The sequence below is a fragment of the Aquarana catesbeiana genome, linkage group LG05 (assembly GCF_042186555.1).
Source record: "Aquarana catesbeiana isolate 2022-GZ linkage group LG05, ASM4218655v1, whole genome shotgun sequence".
NCBI classification, from domain to species: domain Eukaryota; kingdom Metazoa; phylum Chordata; class Amphibia; order Anura; family Ranidae; genus Aquarana; species Aquarana catesbeiana.
Window position 1 is genome coordinate 62,547,243 of NC_133328.1, and position 22,430 is coordinate 62,569,672.

The 22,430-nt window shown below is 45.2% G+C and overlaps 1 long non-coding RNA gene across 1 annotated transcript; it reads left to right on the forward strand.

The window, feature by feature from the left end:
* Positions 1–2,185: 2,185 nt before the first annotated feature.
* On the forward strand, positions 2,186–22,146 carry LOC141145799 (uncharacterized). Its single transcript, XR_012244644.1, has 3 exons — positions 2,186–2,670; positions 21,601–21,735; positions 21,821–22,146. It is a non-coding gene; the product is annotated as an uncharacterized lncRNA (long non-coding RNA).
* The last annotated feature ends 284 nt before the right edge of the window (positions 22,147–22,430 follow it).

Below are 22,430 nucleotides of genomic sequence, written 5' to 3' on the forward strand. Positions count from 1 at the left end.
GATTCTAAATTGTCTTTTATTGTCAGAACTGGCGAACACATCCGTCCTATCCACGTGTCTACATATATGGCATCTACCGCAACTGTACATACCCCTAAGGGGTGGAAGATCAGTAAGCCAGCTGCGTTTTTTAGGGCGGGTGTACTCTGAGTGTACCAGGCGATCCCTTAAATTTGTAGCTCTACGGGCAGTGAGCAGAGGGGAGAGTGATATGTTGAAATCTCCTCCTAGGATTATGCATCCTTCTGCGAACCATTTAAGTTCGTCAATTATTTTGCGGCAAAATGGTACATGTGCCGTATTTGGAAAATAGACATTGGCTATCGTTATTGGTGAGCCTTCCCAGGTACCCTTTAAGAAGATGTAACGACCTTCTGTGTAAATGAGCTGTTGTTTTAGTTCAAAAGGTGCATCTTTATTGATCAAGGTGGATACTCCCTTTGTTTTAGCTAGGGGATTGGTGGCGTGGATTACCTTTGTGAAAATGTTATCTGTTAGTCTATGGATTTGTTTGCTTTTAAAGTGTGTTTCCTGTAGGAGTACAATGGATGGTCTGACCTTTTTAAGTTCTTTCAGTAATTTCAACCTTTTTTCGGGAATGTTCAGGCCATTTACGTTATGAGATACAATGGTTGGCGCTTTGCCTAAAAATGCATATGCCATATTTCAATGGTTTGTGTATAAGTGTCAGACCAAGTTTGGAGTTGCTGCTAAAAAGGTATGTTTGAAGTCTGAGTAGGGTGGAAGAGGCATAATAAGGTTGTAGTATGTGGTTATATGAGATTTAGGTAAATGGGGAGGGGGTGGGAAGAATGAGAAGGTTAGATAAGGGGTGTAAAGCGAGTGGGGGGGGGGAATGGGAGGAGGGTATATTGAGTGTTTGCTCTGAGGTCCACCTATTTGGTGGAGAGCTAGTTAGTGTCTTGTTTTGCAACTAAGTAGAAACTCTGGGGGGGTAGTAGGAGGTACGTTAGTGTAGTGCAATCTGAATTATACCAATAAATTGGAATTCGTTAGAATAAAGTAATTCTCAAAAGGGACCGAAAGGCCTGGGGAGCAGTTATCAAGTTTGAAAGTTATGTCTCTGGGGACCGTTGTGTAAGGTACTGCTATATTTTCTATGTGAGAGCTATCCCAACATATATAATAAATGATTTTACTTTGTATAAATGTTCACACCATAAACCTTATATACCTAAAGAACTTCTCCAAAAGGTAACCCCTGGTTGGAGATAATGCGGTATATCAAACCTGAAAAAAAAAATACTTATACAAATAAACAAACAGATATAAGAGGCCGATAGCCTAACTTTGATAGGGTTTCTGTACTAGACGTCGGTGTGCTCTTAAGGTGTAGTTTATCTTATGTTATAGCCATCTATAGAGCCTGTTGGGAACAGGGGCTCGTTATTATCATGTTTAGAGCGTTCTATAGATAGGGATACGATTTGTAGATCTCTTGCTCGACATCCAATCCAAAACCCCAAACTAATAAACAGTATAACTATAATATCTGGTGGAGGGCACTGTGTTGTTTAAAGATCTGTATGTGTTATATGTTCTGGTAAATTAGAATAATTATTGTCTCCTGTGTAGCCATGAAACTTTCTTTAAGAGTATTGTGTAGATCTTTTAGGTTACTTACTTTTGTGCTGGGTTGTAGTAGCATAGCCATCTCAGGCTATAGAGTCCTTAATGCACAGGCAATAATCAAGTTCTAGGTAAAGGTTCTCTTTTTTTTTTTTTTGCCTATAGGGTAATGGCAGTCTCTTTGGTTGAAAAAAAAAAAAAAAAAAAAGGGTTAGTATACAGACCTATACAATCACCTGTGGTGTGTTAGAAAAATCAAATTCTATAGTATAGCTTTTGAGATAATGTCCTCAGTTAAATTTAAACCTTGAGCCCGGTTTCACACATGTGCGGTGCGAATTGAAGCTCAGGTTTCACTGGGGAGATGAAAATCTCCTGTTCAAAGGAATCACTGCGTTTTAGCTCAGGATCAGTGAGCAGGGAGAGGGGGAGGGAGAGGGGGGGGGTGTAGTGAGGAGAAGTAGAAAATCCATGTTCAGAACGCAATGCATCTGCCAAGCAGATGCGTTCCCATAGAAGATAAGGGGCTCGTAATTCGCACCGCAATGCCCAGAAAACGCACACGTTTTTTGTGCAATGCGCAGTGCAAATGCAACGCACATATGTGAACCAGATGCATTCATATGAATGTATTTTAAAATGTCCTACGAATTAGATGCGGTGTAAGCCGCATCTAATTCGCATAGGTGTGAACCCGGGCTTAGTGTTAATAACTTGAAGACATTGACAAAACCATATAGATTCACTATGGTGTTCTGCTTTTTGCTAGGTTTAACTCTGAGGGATTGAACTGATCAATCACATTTCAAAACAGATCAATCCCAGAATTAACTGTGGAAAGAATGTTAATAATCGTATAGAGAGTTTGAAGCATTCAGAGTCTGAAATTATTGCTGCGTTTCAATGGAGGAATGTTATTAAGGTTGTTTTGAGGCAGTCATTTTGGATGAATGGAGACATCTAGTGGTAAAAAGATGAAAGTACAACCACTTGCAGCCATTTTCAGTTATTACCAGGATATAGGAAACCTGCATGAGGAAAGGATCATTGTTATGGAGAGGATCGTTTTTAAATGAAAAGGTATGTGGGGTGTTCCAGATGCAGAAGATATCTGTTGCAGTTAGATAGACATCAAGTGGGTGAGATGTAAATTGAAAGATAAAAAAAATAAAAGAAAAATAAAAGAGTGGTATAAAGAGGTTTTCATTTCACTTTTCTTCTCATGAATTACCACGATATGGCAAACTCAGTAATGTCTGGCTTCTTTGTATCTTGGACTCTTGCTGGTTTTGGATGAGCTCGGTGAGTTATAGTTGTTTCTGTTGGGGGTTTTCATGTTGTTTCCCCAAGTGGAAAGGGGATTGAGAAGGAGAGGGACCTGGAAAAAACTGTGGGTTGTTGATGGTAGGTGGCATGCAGAAGTCTGCATACCAGTCTGGAAGGTCTACTGGTGCGATTTGGAGTGATTCGCAGAAGTTTAGTAGATCGTCTGGTACTCTGAGCAAGTGCTGTTTTCCTAGGAATGAAGCTTGAAGGGCAAAGGGGAATTTCCAGAGATAACTTATCTCCTTTTCCTTCAGCACTTCTAGTAGGGGTTTCAGAGCTCTCCTGTTTTTTAGTGTGATGGGAGAGAGATCTTGAAAGAGTTGGATTGTTGTGCCTTTGTATGCGATTCGTTCCTGGGTTCTCGCTTTTTGCAGAATGTTCTCCTTCAGACCATAATTTGGGAGACAGCAGATAATATCTCTGGGTGGATTGCCGTCTGGAGCTCTGGGTCTGAGTGCTCTGTGAGCTCTGTCAAAGTCAATTGGAGATTGCTCGGGTCTGTTAGTGAGGTTATTGAAGATGGAAGATAAGGTAGACTTGATATTATCTGTGGGCACAGACTCAGGGATGCCTCTGACTCTTATGTTGTGTCTTCTACCATGATTGTCTAAATCCTCGATCTGTCTGTTCATTTCTATCAGGTGCATGGAGTGTGTGAATGTTATATCATCCAGTCTGAGCAGTGCCCTGTCTCTCCTCTTCCCTGCACGTTCACTGACAGCCATTTGTTCTGATAGTCTGAGCAGTTCTGTTTTAATATCTGTGATGGCTGCTGAGAATGATCTCTTTATGTCTGCTGCTATGTCAGTCATAGTGGCATATGTTAGGGGCAAGTCTTTGTTGCTATTACCTGCTGTGGAGTCCTCCGATGCCGGCAGGGAGACTTCGTCATCCTTCATGTCTGTTTCCCTGTTTGTTCTGTGCAGCGGTGCCATCTTGGAAAATTCCCCACCGCTGCTGTATCTGTATTTGTGGAATTTTGCTGTGGATATTCTCCTTTTGGGGTTTGTCAGCGATCTCAGGGAGTGATTATGTGTCCCACGTTTGATTTGTGTGGACATAATCACCTCTGCAGCGGTCTGTTTTCTGTCTCAGGCCTCCCAGGTCTCCGGAGCTCTAGTGCAGTGCTGCCATCTACACCACGTGCCAAGCCACGCCCCTGTTGTTCCTTATTGTTTCTTTGTTGGTTTGAATATTTTTATAATTTTAGGTTTATTTTTTTCAGACATCAAAATTTTAGCATTTTGATGTCTGAAACTGAAGAACACAAAATGACATTGCAATTCCTTTAACATTATTCGATCGCACAGTGTTGTGGTCCAACAACAATGTTTACTCATTTTCTTTTTACTGTGCATCTAAGTGTTCTCCTCTGGAAAGTCCTGATGCTGCACTTGACACTGACTTCGAGTATGAGGCCAAGGATCTGGCGGAGGTTGAGTCTTCTTCATCCAAGTTAAATCCTTTGTTCAACGTAGCCTTTTGATGTCTAAGACTGAGGAAAACAATATGACATTGCAATTTCTTTAACATTGTTCAATCGCTATTTTTTGAGACACGCTCCGGTACGGCCTCCCAAATCCTTTTTTAAACAACTGGAAGGCATTACTAGTTCATTCATATGGGCCCCCAAACAACCACGCATAGGAATCAAGGTACTTCAGGAACCTTGGGGGCAGGGGGGATTGGCCCTACCTGACTGGAAGAAATATTACCTAGCTGCTCAGATGGTATTTGTATATAAATGGTTGACATCTGACGACGGAGACTCAGCAACTGTTGTGGAAGCGGCTCACTTGGGGTCATATGAGACCCTCCGTTTAGCCATTCACAGGGGGGTTAGGTCGGAGCTTCCATTGACATTGGCTATGAAGGCTATTATTAAGGCTTGGGGGAGGCAGTGGAGTTGGCGTGCCCGAGCTACTTGGATTTCTCACCTCAGACTCCCTTGTGGGGGAACCCCAAGTTGTCTCACTTTTACTCATTCCAGGATCCCATGGTGTGGGTGGTCAAGGGAATTAAGTTACTAAAGGACATCACCAAAGATGGAACACTTCTGACTTTTGACCAGCTGAAGACTAAGCATGACCTCCCTAACGCATATTTCTTCAGGTTCATACAGATTCGTCACGCATTTCAGGCCCAATTCAGAGATAGGGCGGTAGAGTCCATCCCATCGGCTCTGGAAGATATGCTTATGGTAAAAGACCTCCCTAAGATTTTGTCGGTCACATATAAAGAACTGTTCAAGAAAAGTCCGGCGGCAATGGCTAAATGTAGGGAGCGTTGGGAGAGCGAAGTCCTTGCTATGGATGGGGAGGAATGGGATGACATATGGGTGCATCCCTTTAAACATTTAATCTCTGCGAGAGACAGACTCATACATTTTAAATTTTTGCACAGAATTTATTTTACACCGGCCAGATTGGCGGTAATCTACCCATCGGTCTCCTCGGCTTGTTGGAGATGTGGATTTTCACAGGCAGATGCCAAACATATTTTCTGGGATTGCCTGCGCATCAAGACCTTTTGGGAAGGGGTAATAAAATGCATAGAAGAAATTTTAAAAATACCTATCCCGTTATCAATTAGAGTATGTTTGTTGGGCCTAGTAGAGGAGGTAGTTCTGTCCAGAGCTCTTAGAACGTTACTGAACATTCTATTCTTCTATGGAAGAAAAGCCATATTTAAATGGAGGAATTCCGCTCCCCCTGGTATTCCCTTTTGGAAGGGACTGGTAAATTCCATGATGTCTTATTATAAGGCAACCTACCAATGTGGAGGGTGCAGAAAAAAGTTTGATAAAGTTTGGCAGTCCTGGTTTGGCTCGGAGGTAACGGCTGGCTAGTTCTGCCCAAGGTCTCATATGAGGTTAAATAATAGGCATGGGAGTCTGTTCTAACCAAACACATGAGGATGGGTGGTAGTTAAGGGTAGATGTGTCCTTTTGATCATAACTTAGCTCAACATCAAATACAGTGCAGTGCTTTGGGGAGTATAATAAACACACATATGTATATTCACATGGGCGTACTTCAGATTTTCCCCTATTGGTAAGATAAAGAGAAGTAATTTTTCTTAAATGTGGTGAACTGTGTCCGGGATGTTGGGGGGGGGGGGGAGTTTTGTAAAATAAGTCACCTGTGTTAGGTTGACTATATGTTGGATTCAAGTTGACCATGTTGGTCAAGGAATGGCCGGTGTTGTGCCGGGTCACTCCACTGTCTTTGTATGTTTGTTTGTCCAAAAAATTTAATAAACAGAATTTTCAAAAAAAAAAAAACATTGTTCAATCGCACACTGTTGTGGTCTAAGAACAATGTTTACACATTGTTCAATCGCACACTGTTGTGGTCTAAGAACAATGTTTACACATTTTCTTTCCACTGTGCATCTAATGCCGCGTACACACAGGCGGACTTTTTGACCGGACTGGTCCGACAAACTTTCCAGCGGACTTTCGACGGACTTTTGACGGACTTCCGACAGATTTCTAACGAACGGACTTGCCTACACACGATCACACCAAAGTCCGACGGATTTGTACGTGATGACGTACGGCCGGACTAAAATAAGGAAGTTGATAGCCAGTAGCCAATAGCTGCCCTAGCGTGGGTTTTTGTCCGTCGGACTAGCATACAGACGAGCAGATTTCTGGTTCCGGCGGAGTTACGACGTAAAGATTTGAAGCATATTCCAAATCTAAAGTCCGTCAAATTTGCAACTAGAAAAGTCCGCTGAAGGTCCGGTGAAGCCCACACACGATCGGATTGTCCGCCGGATTTGGTCCGTCGGCGTCCGTCAGATCAGTCCGGTCGAAAAGTCCGACTGTGTGTACGCCCCATTAGTGTTCTCCCCTGGGAAGTCCTGATACTGCACTTGACACCAACATCGAGTATGAGGCCAAGGATCTGGCGGAGGTTGAGTCTTCTTCATCCAAGGTAAAGCCTTTTTTAACCACTTGCCGACTGCTGTCAGTACGTCAGCAGAATGGCACGGCTGGGCAAAGTAACATATGGGTACGTTACTTTGAATATCCTGCCGTGCGCCTGCTGCGAGCTCCGTGCCCGCGGGACCCGCGGAATCGATCGCTGCTGGGATTCCCGCGATCGTGTCACGGAGCTAAAGAACGGGGAGATGCCGATGTAAACAGCATCTCCCCTGTCATCGGGAGCAGCGATCAGTGTCATGTCACTGCTAGCCCATCCCCCCTGCAGTTAGTAATCACTCCCTGGGACACACTTAACCCCTCCCCACCCCCTAGTGGTTAACCCCTTCACTGCCAGTGACATTTTTACAGTAATCAATGCAATTTTATAGCATTGATCGCTATATTAATGCCAATGGTCCCAAAAATGTGTCAAAATTGTCCGATGTGTCCGCCATAATTTCGCAGTCACAATAAAAATCGCTGATCGCCGCTATTACTAGTTAAAAAAAATATATTAATGAAAATGCCATAAAACTATCCCCTATTTTGTAAACGCTATAACTTTTGTGTAAACCAATCAGTAAACGCTTAATGCGACTTTTTTTTACCAAAAATATGTAGAAGAATACGTATCAGCCTAAACTGAGGAAAAAAATTTTTTTTATATATTTTTGGGGGATATTTATTATAGCAAAAAGCAAAAAATAATGCGTTTTTTTTAAAATTGTCGCTCTATTTTTGTTTATAGCGCAAAAAATAAAAACCGCAGGGGTGATCAAATACCACCAAAAGAAAGCTCTATTTGTGGGAAAAAAGGGCGTCAATTTTGTTTGGGAGCCACGTCGCATGACCGCGCAATTGTCAGTTAAAGAGACGTAGTGCCGAATCGCAAAAAGTGCTCTGGTCTGGAAGGGGGTAGATCCTTCCGGAGCTGAAGTGGTTAAGCAACTCATCAACTTTGATATGCAGGGAGCGTTCACCTGGTGTTTACGAATGTTGTCATTTGTGATGTTTGTGATGTGCTGATGTTGAGGGGATCGGGGAGCCTGGGTATGTGTCGATACCACCGACTGACGAGACGTTCGCTAACTATCTCGTGTTTGGACGGGTATCGACACTGAGGGCTCTAACCCTGCCATCCAGAGCGCTGAAGACAACAGCCTTTCTGAATGGCAGGCTCACTGATGGGTAGTAGGCCTTAACATGCCTCCTCAAAGGTGGGTCCCAACATTGTGGAACATACACTAGTACAAAATTATAGAAAAGTTTTTTAATTAGTATGCTTCCAGCAGTGTTCGTTAGTAGTAGCAGAAAAGACTCGCTATCAGCTAGTAGGCCCTACCAGGCCTCCCTGTTAGGCGAGTCCCCAGCAGCAGTCACCATATAGCCCAGTCTGGCGGGCCTTAGCAGATCTAGGGCTCTCAGCATCCAGCTGTTACACTGTTTTCAGGTAGTAGTAGTAGGTGGTCAGGTAGTAGGCCTCACTAGGACTCCTTGAGAGTGAATTCCCACATACTGTGTATATTAGGTGGCAGGCCTCCCTGAAGTTGAATTCACGCTTTTTGAAGGCAAAGCCTCAAAGAAAGTCAACTGGACTGCCAGTCTGGCTCGCTATCAGCTAGTGGGTCTATACAGGTCTCCCTGAAAGGTGAGTTCCCAAACAAAGTGGATGTCAGGTGGAGGACCTTTCCAGGCCTTACTGAAGTTGAGCTCACACATCATGTGGTCATCAGGTAGTAGGCCTCACTAGGACCCCCTGAATTTGAGCTCCCACGTGTCTTGGCTGTCAGATAGTGGAGAGCTCCCATAAAATGTGGTTGACAGGTAGCAGGCTTCACCAGGCCTCCCTGAAAGATAAGTTGCACATTCTCTAAGGCGAGTTTCCTATCAGGTTGTAGGCCTCTCTAGGCCTCCCTGAGGGTGAGCTCCCACATATTGTGGTTGTCAGGTAGTAGGCCTCACCAGGCCTCCCTGGAAGCGAGTTCCCGCATACTTTCAGTTTCCAAGTATGGTTGTTATCAGGTTGTAGGCCTATCTAGGCCTCCCTGAAGATTAGCTCCCACATGTCGTGGTTGTCAGGTAGTAGGCCTCACCAGGCCTCCCTGGAAGTGAGCCCCCACATACTGTGAGCTTAGGATGGATATCAGGTAGTAGGCCTCTCCAGCCCTCCCTGAAGGTGTGCTCCCATTTACTTTTTTTGTCAGGTAGTAGTCCTCACCAGGCCTCCCTGGAAGCAAGCCTCCACATACTGTGAACTAAGGATGGCTATCAGGTAGTATGAGGTAGTATGCCTCACCAAGCCTCCCTGGAGGTGTGCTGCCACATATGGTGGTTGTCAGGTAGTAGACCTCACCAGGCCTCCCTGGAAGCGAGCTCCCACATACTGTGAGTCTTCAAGTATGGTGGTTGTCAGGTAGTAGGCCTTTCTAGGCCTCCCTGGAGGTGAGCTCCCACAAACTGTGTGTTTCCACTTAGTATGGTTTTCAGGTAGTAGGCCTCTTCAGGCCTCCCTGAAAGTGAGCCCCTTCATGTCATGGTTGTCAGGTAGTAGGCTTCACCAGGCCTCCCTGGAGTTGAGTTCCAACATACTTTGATTCCACTTAAGGTGGTTAACTGGTAACAGGTTGTAGGCCTCTCTGTAGGTTAATTCCCACTTATCGTGGTTATCAGGTAGTAGGCTTCACCAGGCATCCCTGAAGGTGAGCTCCCACATACTGTGGTTGTCAGGTAGTAGGCCTCACCAGGCCTCCCTAAAGGTTAGCTCCCACATACTGTCGTCGTTAGGTAGTAGGCCTCTCCAGGCCTCCCTGAGAGTAGTTTCACAGTGGTGCTGGGTTTTGGAAGCTAGTGGCCGCTTACTATCAGTTTAGCAGTCCTTATCAGGCAGCTACAGAAGGTGAGCTTGTGCCCTAGCTCCGCTCAAGTTTTATTCTTGGCTACGGGTTCCCTCCTGGAACCTCTTTATCCTGCTACAGCCTGGTTGCCTACCAGGTAGATCTTATGCTCCCCTCACTGAGGGTCACTACGAGTATTTGGTCTCCTGAGTCTGGTCAGTCGGTCGAAGGCCTCCCTTGAGGCCTCCCAGTTAGATCAGTCCTTAGGCCCTCACAGGCCTCCTCAGTGTTTTGAAACACAAACAATGGGTAGATCCGTGGATCGGGTAGAGAAACTCCCCTCGCTGGCAAGGGTTGTAAAGCACTATGCTGAGTCATACTCTCTGGGTTATCCCATCTCTGAGATCTGGGCCGAGTGGTTCACTGCCAGCTTCGCAGTCCCTCGGGTTGGATGCCTTACTTTAGGAAAGTGTCCTAAATCCTAAAATGTCTTCGGACAGACAGGAAGTGGCCAGACTGTGTGTCTTGTGTAGTGACACCAGGTCAGGCCTGCATGGTGGCATTTCAGGTGGCATGTTCCCCTGAATAGTCAGGTAGTGGTCCAATAGTCAATAGTCCTCTAGCCACATTCCCTAGAAGGGACCACTTCTAAGATTGAAGTTGTGGTCCTAGGCCCTTGAGCAGGCCCAGGTAGACCTTCCATTAAACTATGTTTATGGAGGTTTTCTGTAGTATCATATAGCTTGGGCTATGACCATAGGAAGTACTGTCACTGACAGCCAAGTGTGACCTGAGGGTGAGTGGTTCTAGCGTTCATTTAAATTGCTGGTTCTGACAGTTGTCACTGCCATTGGGCATGCACTCCCCTTAGCATGGTTGCGTGGGTATATCGTTCCCCAAAGCGCCATATGACGTAGTGTCGAAGTTCCCTTCGAAAGGGAACGTCTCAGGTTACCACTGTAACCTATGTTCCCTAAAAACAGGGAAGGAGACACTACGTCTCCCTGCCATGCCCCGGGGGCCTGCCTACCAAACAGTCCTTTCAGACAAAAGGATATTGTCATGTTTGGAAGGCGCCCTTATATACATCCAGGTCGCGCGTTAATCATTCACACTGATGATTCACAGGCTGTCGCCGGTCAACATGATTGCCGTGAGTTGATATTTGATTTCAAACACCTGTCACGCCTGAGGCGTTCCCCAAAGCGTCATAGGACGTAATGTCACATTCCCTGTTCTCAGGGAACATAGGCTACAGTTGTAACCTGAGACGTTCTTTAACCTCCTGACATCCGGCCGTAGCCGAATTATGGCCACAGCGCGGATGTCAATTCCCGGGAGGCCGTCATATGACGGCCTCCCCTTTCCTCGCTCCCTGTGCGCGCTCATTTCACATGGGGAAATTCTGTGTTGGCCGTGTCCCTTGGACACAGCCAATCACAGATCGCTGTAAATGGCCAATCACAGCGGCCATTTACAGCGCAATCGCCATGGCCAATGAGCGGTGATCTCAAATGTAAACATTTGAGATCATCTCTCATTGCCGGCTCTCTCTCCTCACACAGAGACAGCGTGTGAGGAGAGAGAGATCTGTCAGCAAGCTGTGAGTTTTACTGAGCGTTTTACTGTGTCTACAGTGCCCACAGTGACCATCATTACAGTGCCCATCTTTACAGTGCCCATCATTACAGTGCACCATCAGTACAGTGCCCCATCAGTACAGTGCCAATCGGTGCCCACCTGTGCCAATCGGTGCCCACCTGTGCCAATTGGTGCCCACCTGTCTGCCCAGCGGTGATCAGTGTCCAGCTGCACATCTGCACAATCAGTGCCCACCTGTGCCACCTTATCAGTGCCCACCTGTGCCAATCAGTGCCCATCTGTGCCGCCTCATCAGTGCCCATCTGTCCTGCTCCATCTGTGCCGCTCCATCTGTGCCGCTCCATCTGTGCCGCCCCATCTGTGCTGCCCCATCTGTGCCGCTCCATCTGTGCCGCCCCATCTGTGCCATCCCATCAGTGCCCAGCTGTGCCACCTCATCAGTGCACATCTGTTCCACCTCATCAGTGCCCACCTGTGCCACCTCATCAGTGCCCACCTGTGCCGCCTCATCAGTGCCCACCAGTGCCACCTCATCAGTGCACATCTGCACATCTGTTCCACCTCATCAGTGCACATCTGTTCCACCTCATCAGTGCACATCTGTTCCACCTCATCAGTGCCCCTCTGTGCCACCTCAGTGCCCATCTGTGCTCATCAGTGCCGCCTCATCAGTGCCCATCAGTGCAGGCTTAGCAACCATGTCCAAAAGAAACTTTTCTGCCGAGGAGGCGTACCAAATATTGTCCCAGGCCGACGAGAGCAACGGGGAGCTCTCTTTTTCGGATTCCCTTTCCGACTCCGGTTCTGAGTCGGACATAAATTATGAGCCAGTCCTCAGCAGTGGAACACTGAGTGACTCAGAGGAGGAAGAGATTCGGGCCGCCAAACGAAGGCGTTCTGGTGGGGAGGCAGTGGCATCTACCAGCACCACAGTGCCATCCACTAGCACGGCAGTCCCATCCACCAGCACCGCAGTGCCATCCACCAGCACGGCAGTCCCATCCACCAGCACCGCAGTCCCATTCACCAGCACCGCAGTGCCATCCACCAGCACCACGGTGCCTCGGCAAGAAAGGCCAAGGACCCATGCCAGCCTTCCCTATGCCCTGAAGAACCCCTTGTGGCTTCCTCCTAATTCAAGAGAAGCCAACATTCCCCCTTTCACTGCCCAGCCAGGAGTCCAGGTGAACACAGAGAATTTTTCCCCAATAGATTTTTTAAATCTATTTTTTACCGAGGACATGCTGTCAAATATTGTGGCCCAGTGCAACCTTTATGCACAGCAATTCATTTTGAATAATCCAACGTCCTACTATGCCCGTCCCTATGAGTGGAGAGACCTAACGGTGGAGGAGTTGAAGGTTTTTTTAGGGCTCACATTTAACATGGGACTCACAAAAAAAAACACTTTGCTGTCCTATTGGTCAACCCACCCCCTCCAACACATGCCAGTATACTCCAAGGTAATGCCCAGAAACAGATACCTCATGATATTGAGGTTTCTTCATTTCAATGACAATACCCAGTGCCCTCCCCGAAATGACCCAAACTATGACAGACTTTTCAAAATTCGGCCACTTTTAAATTATTTTTCTGCATTATTCCCCCTGCTGTTTACCCCGGACAAAAACATATGTGTGGATGAGTCCCTTGTTAAGTTTAGTGGCAGGCTAAAAATAAAACAATATATTCCCAGTAAGAGGGCCCGCTATGGGGTGAAGGTATACAAATTATGTGACCGAGTCACAGGTTACTTTTATGCCTTCAAAGTGTACGAAGGGAAGGACACCCAGCTGCAACCCCCTAACTGCCCAGACTACTTGGGATCAAGCGGGAAAATTGTTTGGGACCTCACATACCCCCTACTGGAGAAAGGCTACCACCTGTATGTAGACAACTTCTACACATCTCTGCCCCTGTTCCACAGCCTTCATCGGAAGAAGACGCCTGCATGTGGTACCGTTAAAAAGAACCGGAAGGGCTTTCCTCAAAGTCTGGTGAATAAGAAATTGAGAGAAGGCGAAACGGCAAGTCTACGAAACAACGAGATTTTGGCAGTGAAGTGGAGAGACAAAAGAGATGTGTACATGTTGTCTTCAATCCACGATGATACCTTCATGGAAATCCCCAGAAGAAATGGCCCCATACAGAAACCTAAATGCATCTTTGATTATAATTTGTTTATGGGGGGAGTCGACTTGAATGACCAGATGCTGGAACCGTACCTTGCTACAAGACGGACATACCATTGGTATAAGAAAGTCGCAATTTATTTTTTTCATTTGGCCATCTACAATTCATATGTCATTTATCGTAACTCCACCCAAAACCCCAAACGCTTCCTTGGCTACCAGGAGGAAGTTTTCACTGCCCTTACATTCCCGAACGGCCCACCAGAAAATATCCGATCAGATGTTCTAAGTCGACTCTCCGAATGCCACTTTCCCGATAAGATCCCTCCCAAACCAACAGGCCAACGACGGCAAAAAAAATGTAAGGTGTGTACCAGAGCAGGATTCAGAAGAGACACATCTTATTATTGTGCACAATGTCCTTCTGAACCAGGCCTCTGCGTAGGTGAATGTTTTCGTCGTTACCATACTTCACTAAATTATTAGTGAAGTATGGTAAACGTAAGCCTCCGTTCCTGCAATTTACCCTCACACCCCTTATGCCACTGCCTCCTCTGTAACTGACCCTGGCTTGTTATTTGACCACGCTTCTGCCTAATGATTCTGTACATACTTCTGCCTGATTTGGAACTGACCCTGGACTGTTATTCGACCATGCTTCTGCCTAACGATTCTGTACATACATCTGCCTAGATTAGGGTCTGGAGACTCGGAGGCTTCAAAGAGATTTGGGTGGGAGAAGCCTCTACCCCTGTCCCCATTCTGTCCTGAACGAGGCCCTACTTCTGCCTGTAGAACTTACTGCCGTCATGCCTCTGCCTGTCACACTGACCACACCACATGGACCTGCCTACTAGCAGGACCAATATTTTTGGCACTGCGGACAATATCTCTGCCTGCACTGACCCTGGACTTTATATGGACAGTAACTGTGCCTGCTGCCTGGACAATTGTTTTCGCCGCTGCTGACCAAGTCCCTGCCTGCTGCCTGGACCAGTGCTATCCCCCTGTGTACAACTGCGCTACTACAACCACAGGTAATCTTTTGTTTACGCTTTGCTCAGCATAATGTATTTTGGGGTGTAATTCTTGGTATGTGCATGCTATGTGTCCCTGGAACACCTGACGGTGTTCCTTGCATGTTGGATCTCTGTATGTGGCCAGGCTGTGTAGAAGTCTCACACATGTGGTATCGCCATACTCAGGAGGAGTAGCAGAATGTATTTTGGGGTGTCGACTCTCCGAACGCCACTTTCCCGATAAGATTTCTCCCAAACCAACAGGCCAACAACGGCAAAAAAAATGTAAGGTGTGTACCAGAGCAGGATTCAGAAGAGACACATCTTATTATTGTGCACAATGTCCTTCTGAACCAGGCCTCTGCGTAGGTGAATGTTTTCGTCGTTACCATACTTCACTAAATTATTAGTGAAGTATGGTAAACGTAAGCCTCCGTTCCTGCAATTTACCCTCACACCCCTTATGCCACTGCCTCCTCTGTAACTGACCCTGGCTTGTTATTTGACCACGCTTCTGCCTAACGATTCTGTACATACTTCTGCCTGATTTGGAACTGACCCTGGACTGTTATTCGACCATGCTTCTGCCTAACGATTCTGTACATACATCTGCCTGATCTGGAACTGACCTTGGACTGTTTGACCATGATATTTGCCTGCCTCTTGGACTGATCTTGTACCCTGATACTGGACTAGTGGGATTCAACACAGGTGTCTCACATATGTGAGGGGCTCCAGAATTGTTTTTCTGGATGTAGAAAACAATTTTTTTTGTTTTCTCAATCCTAGATTAAGGTCTGGAGACTCGGAGGCTTCAAAGGGATTTGGGTGGGAGAAGCCTCTACCCCTGTCCCCATTCTGTCCTGAACGAGGCCCTACTTCTGCCTGTAGAACTTACTGCCGTCATGCCTCTGCCTGTCACACTGACCACACCACATGGACCTGCCTACTACCAGGACCAATATTTTTGGCACTGCGGACAATATCTCTGCCTGCACTAACCCTGGACTTTATATGGACAGTAACCGTGCCTGCTGCCTGGACAATTGTGTTCGCCGCTGCTGACCAAGTCCCTGCCTGCTGCCTGGACCAGTGCTATCCTCCTGTGTACAACTGCGCTACTACAACCACAGGTAATCTTTTGTTTACGCTTTGCTCAGCATAATGTATTTTGGGGTGTAATTCTTGGTATGTGCATGCTATGTGTCCCTGGAACACCTGACGGTGTTCCTTGCATGTTGGATCTCTGTATGTGGCCAGGCTGTGTAGAAGTCTCACACATGTGGTATCGCCATACTCAGGAGGAGTAGCAGAATGTATTTTGGGGTGTCATTTTTGCTATCCAAATGCTATGTGTTGGAAATATCTTATAAACGGACAATTTTGTGTAAAAAAAATGCGTTTTCATTTTTTTTCCACATTTTTCAAAAACTTCTGTAAAAAAATGAACCATTCAAAAGACTCATTATGCCTCATAGATTATACGTTGGGGTGTTAGCTTTCCAAAATGGGGTCATTTTGTGGGTGTTTCCATTGTCCTGGTGCTCCAGGCCCTTCAAAAGATTAATTGGTGGTTGAGAGATGTGATGTGTAATTTATGCTCCTAGAACACCTGATGGTGCTCCATGCATGTTGGGCCTCTGTATGTGGCTAGGCAGTGAAAAAGTCACACACATGTGGTATCGTAATACTCAGGAGGAGTAGCAGAATGTATTTTGGGGTGTCATTTGTGGTATACACATGCCATGTGAGAGAAATAAGCTATTACAATTACAATTTTGTGGGGAAAAAAAAAATCTCAATTTTGCAAAGAATTGTGGGAAAAAAATACAACTTCAAATAACTCACCATGCCTCTAACTAAATACATTGAAATGTCTACTTTCCAAAAAGGGGTTATTTGGGGGGCGTTTGTACTTTCCTGGCTTGTTAGGGTCTCAGGAAATGAGATAGGCCACCAGTATCAGATGTGATCATTTTTTTATGATTTGCACCATAGCTTGTAGACTCTAATGCCGCGTACACACGGTCGGACTTTTCGTCTACAAAAGTCCGACAGCCTGTCCAACAGACTTCCGACGTACCTTCGGCGGACTTGCGGCAGACTTTCTTACGAACGGACTTGCCTACACACGACCACACAAAAGTCCGACGGATTCGTACGTGATGACGTACACCGGACTAAAATAAGGAAGTTCATAGCCAGTAGCCAATAGCTGCCCTAGCATGGGTTTTTGTCCGTCGGACTAGCACACAGACGAGCGGATTTCGGGGTCCGTCGTACTTACGACGTAAAGATTTGAAGCATGTTTCAAATCTAAAGTCCGTCGGATTTGAGGCTAAAAAAGTCCGTTGAAAGTCCGGAGAAGCCCACACACGATCGGATTACCAGCCAGCTTTAGTCCGTCAGCGTCCGTTGGACTTTTGTAGACGAAAAGTCCGACCGTGTGTACGCGGCATAAAACTTTCACACAGACCAAATAATTTCCACAAATTTTTGGTTATTTTTACCAAAGATATGTAGCAGTATAAATTGTGGCCAAAATTTATGAAGAAAAATTACGAATTTGCAAAATTTTATCACAGAAATTAGGAAAAATTCGTTTTTTTTCAAAATTTTCGGTCTTTTTTCATTTATAGCGCAAAAAATAAAAAACCCAGAGGTGATCAAATACCACCAAAATAAAGCTCTATTTGTATGAAGAAAAGGACAAAAAATCATTTGGGTACAGTGTTGCATGACTGAGTAATTGTCATTCAAAGTGTGAGAGCACTGAAAGCTGAAAATTGGTCTGGATAGGAGGGGGGTTTAAGTGCCTAGTAAGCAAGTGGTTAAACAACATAAAACACTGTAAAAAACGTTTTATCGCTCATAATGACACAATTCCATGTAATAACAGTAAAACCACAAAACAAAAATCATTACTAAATATATTTATTGAAAGTATGAAGTGTTTTTTGTAATTGTAAACAAACAAAAATGTGATTTAATGATGTTTATCAACTAAAGTTACAATTTTAACCATGTTCTACATCAATATGAAATTCCTTCAATTGTAGGACTTGCAGGAAATCAGTATTTACACTGAACTACATTTAATATATTTAACAACTTTTTTCTTTCATTTAGCTCACTGAGACAAGATTCTACCCAAGCATCAGAAACATCTTCTGAAAATAGTGGTCCAGATAGCCTCTTTTGTCGGGATAATCTGCCGACAGGCCCATGTTTTTTTTTTTTATGGACACTAAGGAGTGGAGCGACCTGAGAAAACGACAAGTTGGACACCAGTTTAAAGAACTGCATTGGACAAATATAATCTCAAAAGGAATACAATCTGTACATCCATACTGCAGCATTGCTTTTAAAAGGCACACCGTGAAAAATAAAATGTCCAAAAGAAAAGGACCTTTATTTAATTGCCTGGGATACTGCACATTTTCAGATTGCCCAGTTTGTCTAGAGGTGACTGTGAGGGATGAGAATACCCTGAAGGCCTGGGTGACCTTTCAGGGAGAGGAGGTCTGTCACAGTATGGAAGAATTAAAAAGAAGATATATACGGGCTGATAACAAAGACATTTTTGGAAACAACTTGAATCAGTGCTTCCAAGGGCCTTACATTTGCAGTGTATGGACAAAATCCAACCTAAAGTCTTTGAATCAGGATGCAGAGACCAGGCACCTACAGCTGCAGTCCTCAAAAACATAGCCTACATGACACAAAAGTAATGCAGAAGGCATGACAACGAAATACTAATGCCCCGTACACATGGTCGGATTTTCCGATGGAAAATGTCCGATCGGAGCGTGTTGTCGGAAATTCCGACCGTGTGTGGGCTCCATCGGACATTTTCCATCGGATTTTCCGACACACAAAGTTGGAGAGCAGGAGATAAAATTTTCCGACAACAAAGTCCGATCGCGTCAATTCCGACCGTGTGTGGCCTGTTCCGACGCACAAAGTGCCACGCATGCTCAGAAGAAATTCCGACACGGAACAACTCGGTCTGGTAAAATTAGCGTTCGCAATGAATACAGCACTTTCGTCACGCTGCAATGTTAAAAATGGTTTAATACAGCGCACTCTCTTCTTCTTTATAATGTGACAAGAATTAAGTAGTTTTGCTGCTCATATTCACACAGACTTCTCACAAACTTATTTCTTTACTATTTATCGGGATTCCCTCAATATATTTTGATTTGTCACATCTGACAACATTATTTTGTGTTTTTTTTTTTGGTTTTTAAGTCCAATTATTTTTTTTTTTGGTTTGTCTTTTTTTCAAGGCTTATTTTTGGTTTTGGGGATTTTTATTTGTACTCCTGAAAATTTTTGTGTGTGTTTTTTGTGTCAAGTTACCACAACACCATTGATATGTTGTTCTATTTAATCTGTAGGAGATTGTTTGGTGGTGTTGTCCCTTGTTAATTTCACATTTTATGTTAGAAATGTACCTGAATCTTCACCAACAAACAGTCCTTTTTGGATGAAAACACACATAGGAGAGGATAATTTTCCAAAAAATTACTTTTATTAAGGGCTCACAACTAAACAAAGAGGGAGGCAACGGTGGAGAAACTGCAGAAATGGGTGAAGCCTTGGACCCCCAGGGCACACATCAACTATTTTCAATCAAAATTGGTGGCCTGAGGAGTCCTTATCTAAGGGAGGGCAGTCTGGTCCAGAAGTCCCAGAGATCCGGAAAGCAGCAGATGACATCTGTGTCCCCAGGCTGTGGTCATACAAGAGACTGCAGCTTTTGTCAGAACAGACTGAACCCATCACTCTCTGGTCTTCCTTCCACGCTTCCTTCCACGCGGTTGCTCTGGTGGTGGAGTTGTGGCTGCAGGAGGAGGAGGATGGTCCAACTCAATCACGTAGGTCTTGGGTGTTAGTTCCCCACTCACCCCCTTACTTAGGACTTTATAAAGAAGGTCCTCACACAGCTTGCGTTGACCCTCCTGCATGCCCTGCAGTTTGGTGGCAGCCATGCAGGCAAAGGCCTCTTCAGGAGTGGGTAAGGCTCGGAGGGATGCAGAAGCCTCCTGAATGAGCCTGAGCGCTGAATCCTGCATGGGAGTCGCCTTCCTTGCTCTTTTATATGGAAGGCGGAGGGGAGGAACCTGCGATTCGGTCAGGCTGCGACTGGTCCCAGGCTTCTCTTGGCTGACACATAGCCCCACCTCCTCCTGGATGCCACTAATCCCCACCTCCTCCTGACTGCCACATTCCACAACCTCCTCCTGGCTGAGGTCTTCCTGTGTATGAAAAAGGGACATAGTTTTAGTTTTTTATTCATCAATCACACACAATTTTCACCTCATGACTGTTGCAAATTGAATGTTAACAAATATAACAGACTATCCTTCTGAGCCCAGCAATTTTCTTTCTTGTGCCAATTTTGGGTGCCCACTACTGTCTATTGATATGTAAAACACTTTTTTCAATCAGCAATTAGTGATCAATAATAACATCTAGTAAAGATCATTTCTTTATTGACCAGAAATCTGTAGAAGAATGCTATACCTGACTCCAGCTGGGCTCCTCCACTTCTTCCTGGCTGGAAGGCCCAGGTTGGACATCGGAAGCCTCAGCTGGGGTGGAAGAAAGAGTGGAAGGAAGGGTGGAGAGGGATTCCCTGACTTCAGTGTGGTCTGACAGAAATCGCAGTCTCTCATAGTACCACAGTCTGGGGACATAAACATCATCTGCTCCAGCTCCGGATCTCTGGGAATCCGTGACCTTCTTGCGCTCTCTAAGATAAGTGCTCCTCAGGCCACCAATTTTGGCTTTTAGGGGATGGTTGCTGTGGGGACCACCGGCTTCACCAACTCCAGCAGTTTTTCCAGCGTTGCCTGCCTCTTTTGTTTATTGTTGTAATGGGGGTGTCTCACCTGCCACAGACAGGACAGCTCCCTGTACTTGTCTATGAACAGGGGGAGGAAGTTGTGGTCATTGAAGCCATCCATTTTATCTGCAAGACACAACACAAGACAAACCCTAAGGTCAGGCCAAACTCTCCTAATCTTGTTACAATATAGGCTTCTATTTCGAAGCAGTATAGGCCTAAGTTTAGATCTTACCTTCGTTATCACGATCGACGCTTTCGATGCTCCTTCCTCCGCTCACAGATCGTATGTAATACGCACGCGTGTTATGCTTTATACACACTGCGCATGCGTGTAACTCCGCCCACCCCTGACGTTCTTTCTAGTCTATTCCCCGCCCCTTTTCGTTCGGCGCAGTGGGGGAAGAGCACATGGCGGATACACAGCAGGTGCGTGCTAATTATAGCAACGAGGAGGAGGAGGAGGAAAGCCTGGAGGCAGAAACTTCCCTATCCAGAAGGAGATTTAAGGCCTCAAATATGTCCTTTGGGGAGATGTTGGAGATGGTCGACATCCTGCAGAGGGCCGGCTATGAGGGGAAGTATGGGCCTTACCCCAACCCCAATGGTCGAAAGGCCAAGATCATGGCGAAAGTGGTCAGGAGTCTGCACCGGCATTTCGGGGTACGACGATCGAAAGATCAGCTCAGGAAACGGTGGTCGGACCTGAAATTACGAGAACATGAGAAGTACAGAAAGATTCGGAGAGTTGTCCTGTGTTCCTATTCTTTATGTTTATTACGTTCGTGCTGCTCCATGTGCTTTTCTTACAAGTCTACATTTTTACATGGCAAATTTCATGTTCATGGGTACATTATTCGTTCGTATCAAACATTTTTCTTTCGGCCTATAAAACACCATTGTTTAGGCCATATGCATTTGGCCACAATTTTTATGCCCTACTTGTCATAAACTATTTTGGTTGTGTAGATGGCTTTGTTACTAGAATGAAATGCAAAATAGATTCTGTGTAAGGAGAGGACACTCAGCAGCTGTTTTCACATCTGGACACTGGAGCACTAGTGTGGGACACAAGAACACCATTTTTATTAGAGGGACCACACAGGTGCTCCAGTGTATACTATAGGGGGGGGCTACATCTGTGAAGCTTGTACCAAACAGGTCAAGTATTGAAGCTTGACAAAGGACACTGAAAATGCCACATTTTGGAACTCTGCCAAAATAGACAATTGTACCCCACTTCCAAGCAATGTTTCCTATTTATAGCTCTGCCATCAAATCACTGTGTGCTAAGTATAGCATTTTTTTTTGACAGGGGAGAAAAGACTCGCAGGACACCCCTCATCCGAGGAGAACACAGACCCCCCACCTCTGGAAGAAGGGGAAATCCCACCATCCCAAGAAGTGCAGGAGGAGGAAGAAGACGTGGTGGAAATAGTCACCACAACAGGTGAGTGTCTGCGACAACAGGCTCAGGTAAGAGATGTATGACGGCATATTTTTGATACTTTTTTTTTGGGTTTCTCTCTTTTTAGGTGATCGTGATGTTGTGGCTCCAGATCCTTTCACATCAGAAAGTGCCCAGATCCTGATCGGGGAGATCATGGGGTGTAATTTAGAATTGGAAAACCTCAATAAAAACATCAATGATGTTATTCAAAAAAATAAAAACATCATTGATGTTTTGGGGCGAATTTAAAATCCCTCACAATCCCTTTGTTTTTTGTGTGCTTCAATGTTCACAATGTTTGAAAGATTTTTCGAAAAGCCTAATTTGGAGGATGCACACAGTGTGCCAACATGTGCTATCTGCCATCATGGGAGATCAATGGTCGCGTTTTGGGGGTGCAACCCCTTCCTCAATAATAAAGTAGCTGAGAGGAAGGGGTTGCTCCCCCAAAACACGTCCCTTGATCCCCCGTGATGGCAGCTAGCACGTTGACATTGTGAAATTTGTGTGCATCTTCCAAATTTGGCTTTTCCTGGGGTGACTTCACCCCATCTGAACGCAATATCAAACACAGTTCCTAAATACTCATGTCTGATAGTACCTTCAAGTTCAAACAAATGGGAATTTTGTAAGTTCAAGATTTGTGTCTTTCTTGTTGGTTTTACACATGCTTGTTTTATCTTAAATGGACATTT